A 4,282-nucleotide genomic window follows, 5' to 3' on the forward strand; every position below is an offset into this window, starting at 1 on the left:
TGTGGTCAATCAAACCACTGCACTTTTTCGGTTAAAACTGAGGTGTAATTGATACAATTTGAGCTACAGCTACATCATTGGAATATGAATACCACCTCTCTGGGTGACTGTTTAGGAGAGCAGCTCTTATTCAGATATCTAAAATCAGTTGCATTATTTTATGATTAAGCATCATATGATTTACTGTAGGCATATGAAGAGCGAATGAAAAGAACAGTCCCCCCCACTTGTGTAGCATCTTATGCTTTCTAAAACACTTGCACAAAATCAAAGGGAAGTACAAAGATATAAGAGGGGAAAAGAAAGCAGAAGATCCAGAAAGTAAATTATTCTTAAGAGACTTTTTTTTTTTTTTTTAACACTGCACTGTCAAGAGAGACAGGAAGTCAATATCTGAGTATATTTTAAGAAGTCAATATCTGAGGATAGTTTAGGAAACTCAGGGGTTAGGAAATTGAAAACTATAATGTTCAGTTAACGTACAGATTTCTGAAAGGTTGGGTGGTCACTTTGAGGGATCACAAAATAACATTTATCACCTATCCCTGCAACTTGTTTTTTGCTTCACGGAAAAATAAACATGCCAATTGCAGCGCACACTTTTAGTAGCTTATCGAGCATTTTCTCCTGCTCCCTCCTTCTCCTGCGTAAAAACATTCTTTAAAAAACACACAAAACCGTGTGCCCTCATTCTTTCCCCACAAGCCTATGTAATTAAGGGAACCTGAGTCACCCCCTAGCTCCAGGTATGGGTCCTGATTGGCAGGTCGTTAGCATATGCTCCCCACCTCAACAAAGTGATCGGTTCAGGGGTGAGCAAGTGATCTAAAGCAGTCCAATCAGAAGAATCAGAGGGGTCCCTATTAGAAGGCTGGGATGAGATAGCCTCTTGCTCTCAAAGCAGACGAGGAGCATGCAGTAGCAGGAGCTGTCAGCTATCTTTGATTGTTAGGGGAGTGAGGCTTAGAATGAAGCTCACCAGGCAGAAGAACAGTGGAGAGACATGGAAAGAACCTGGGTGCTTGGGCTTCTGGATGGATTAAACCAGTCCTAAGGCTTTATCTACACTTGGAGTTTCTAGCTCTGGGAACCCCATTTGGTTTGCTAGTTGAAGTTGGGTGATCTTTTTCTTGCAATAGAAACCTGTGTGATAACAGTAAAAATACCCTTTCAGAATGAAAATATAGCTTATGTGAGACACAATTGCTTTTTAACCAGCATTTGTTGAGCTCTGAGTCTGTGCCAAATGTTTTCACATACATTATTTCATTAGATCTTCATACATCATCCTTATTTTCAGTTGCAGAAACTGTGGCTCAGAGAGGTGAACTGACTTGCCTTAATAGTCAGGGTAATTAATGCTGGCTGTTAAAACAAATAGCCCTTAAATCTCAGTGGCTTAGCATCTATGTTTATTTCTTGCTCATGTCACAGTTGGTTGAGAACCAGGAGGCTCTCCTGGGTGAGTGTCCTTTAAGTGATGACTATGGATTTGGCTCAATGCCTCTGTGTGACCCTGGCATCTTGGACTATGTTGCTTCCATTGTTGTGCACACAGAGACAGAGAGTGTATGGAAAATCACTAGGGATGCTTTAGGGCTAAGGCCTGGAGTGCTGTATCACTTCACATGGCCAGAACTCATTACATGGTTCCCAATTTCAAGGGAGGCCGGGACATACAGTCTCCCAGTGTTACTATCTGTCACCCTGTGGAGGGCCATCTGAGGATGCTGCCTACCAGAGCTTGTCGGTGGAGCCGGGATGCTAAGCTAAGCTAAGCTAAGCTAAGCATTCACAGCCTTCTATTTCTCCTATTCCTCTCCCCCAACCCCCCAACTCCCCCCACCCTATACATATTAATCCCCTCAGTAATCAGTTACCCTGCTTATGTAAAGGTCAATTTGTATTTTTTTTTTTCCTCAGTATTTTCTTAAGGAAAGAAGAAACCCTCAGCTTCCCTGACATTTGGTTAACCACAGAGGCTGTTACTACCTCCGAGAAGTGTTCGCTGTATAATAATGCATGTGAGGGATTGATCATTTACTTATCCTCGAAGCTGATGGACTTTATAGGGAGAAGTTCTCTGTAATGCAGACATGACTGTGAAGAATAAATCCAATTTCTCTGCGTACTTAGGGGAGAAAGAATTATTCAAATGCTGCGTCTGCAGCTTCGGGTCCATTTACTGAGCCTGCAACCCTGAGCAGTGGCCACCAGGGGGAGTGCTCGGCCCATCCCTGCTCAGGCAGCTATTTTTACAGGCTGCTTCTAGCCTCAAGGAAGAAGCCTAAGATATAAAAGACTATGATATATATATATATTTCAAACCGGACCAGCTTATAAATTATTTGTGAGTCCAATAAAAGGCAATTATCAACATTTCCTACTATTTCAAGAGTAATATATTCTATGTTAGAAAAAGATTCAATTTATTCCATGGCTATGATTCAGACAATGGAAATTGGAAGCAACCACAACCAAAGAAAAAAGATTGTAATCCTATGTAAATCTCTGTCTTTAAAACTCAGATCAGAGGATGTGAATCCTGGCCCTGGTGGGCATGAGGTACTTGCCCCGAGGCAGTGGAATTTGATGAACTGGGGAAGTTAGCTGTAGGTGTGTGTGTGTGTGTGTCCACTCATCCACAATGAATATGACTGCTTATTTTTTCCCAGCACATGGGAGGTAAACCAGAATAATCTTGTCCAAGCTACTGAATAATGAACATTATAGAATTATTTTAGGAAGTATAGTTTTACTTCTTTCGGATCTAAAGACATACAATATCGTGGAGCTCAGAAGATCCTGGATTTCATAACCAGGTGTTTGTGTTAAAAAGAGCCCTTCTACCCTCTCCAACCAGTCCAATAAGCAGCACTCTTTCACTAATCAGCAGCCTGGTGTCATGGGACAAATATGGTCTTGGGCTCGAGAGAGACAGAGCCTGAACCTTGCCTCTGTGAGACAGTGAAAGTGAGACTTTGGACAACTTACTTAATTAACCTCTCTGGTCTTCAGTTTCGACAATACCCATCTCACAGAATGAACACAAAGATAAAATGAAGTGGTTTATATGAATACCTAGCACATCATGGGTGGTCAATAAATATTAACTTTCTTTAGTAAGTTCTCCTGTTTTCTTAAAGATGGCAAGAAATAAATTTGACCTGAGTCTGGTTCTGCATTTTCACATATTGTGAGCCCGTGGGCCTGGATTCCTGAGGATTAACTTTGGAGCTGTGGCAGAAGCGAGGAGTGGGTGATGGCCCAGGAAGGCACCTGGCTCCAGGGCACCTCCAGAAACCTCAGCGGAAGGTTTGCTGGATTTCCATCCTAGTGTTGCCAGTGACACAACTGAGCTATATCTGAGTATTGGATTCTCTCAGCTTCTCTTTCCCCTAACAACTGTCTTCTTTGCATGTCTTTGGTCTTCCTCAGAGCTTCTGGTTGCTCATGTTCCCACATGGTCCTAACTTCTGTTTGTATATCACATCAATTTATTCAGTGTCTCTGTTCTACCTGATAGACTTTCTCTGGACATCCAAACAGCCTCAGTCTCTGCTACTAATAACTGCATTTTCCTTACATTTTTCAATGCAGGATCCCCAGAATGAACATCTGATTGGCAGAGCATTTCACGTTGGGCCATATCATAGCTGGCCTTTGGTCATGTGTCCTTGCCTAGTGCAATTGGGGCTATTAGGAGTCCCGTGCTGCACAGGGTGGCTCAGGGGCTGTGGTGTGTGAGGGAAGGGCAATTTATTTTAGAAGAAGATAGTGGACAAGCCAAACACCATAAATCATACTTGCTCTTCATAGGAGATGGTGGATGATTTGGTCAATTGAAAGCCCTGGGAGTCCGGTCCATTGAAGCCCTTGCAAGTCTGTATCATGGCTTCAGTTCTGGAAGGGATTTTTTTGCTGATGTACAGTACATTGGGAAGGTACCTGTAGGGGTAATGGGTCTTCTTTTTAGTTGTAGAAACTGTGGCTCAAAGCCCTGAAGACAGGACCCAGAGAGCAGAGGAAATACGGCCTGGGCCAAAACAACAGGATTTGAGTTTGGTTAGGTAACTGGTTCTCAAGTCCAGCAGAGAGTGACCTCAAGGCTTCAAGACCAATGCTTGTGAGGACGGAGCAAGACTCTGACCTGCTCTGAGCTGACACAGGACATGGAGAAGGTGAGCTACGAATGGAGATCCTGGGGGACTCTGGCTGAGCATGGCCGGGGCAGCCAAGCGCTGTCCCTTAGCTGGTCTGGGCAGCGTGTTCCTCTGAAATT

This window comes from Miniopterus schreibersii (genome assembly GCF_964146895.1).
Source record: "Miniopterus schreibersii genome assembly, chromosome: 8".
NCBI lineage: Eukaryota > Metazoa > Chordata > Mammalia > Chiroptera > Miniopteridae > Miniopterus > Miniopterus schreibersii.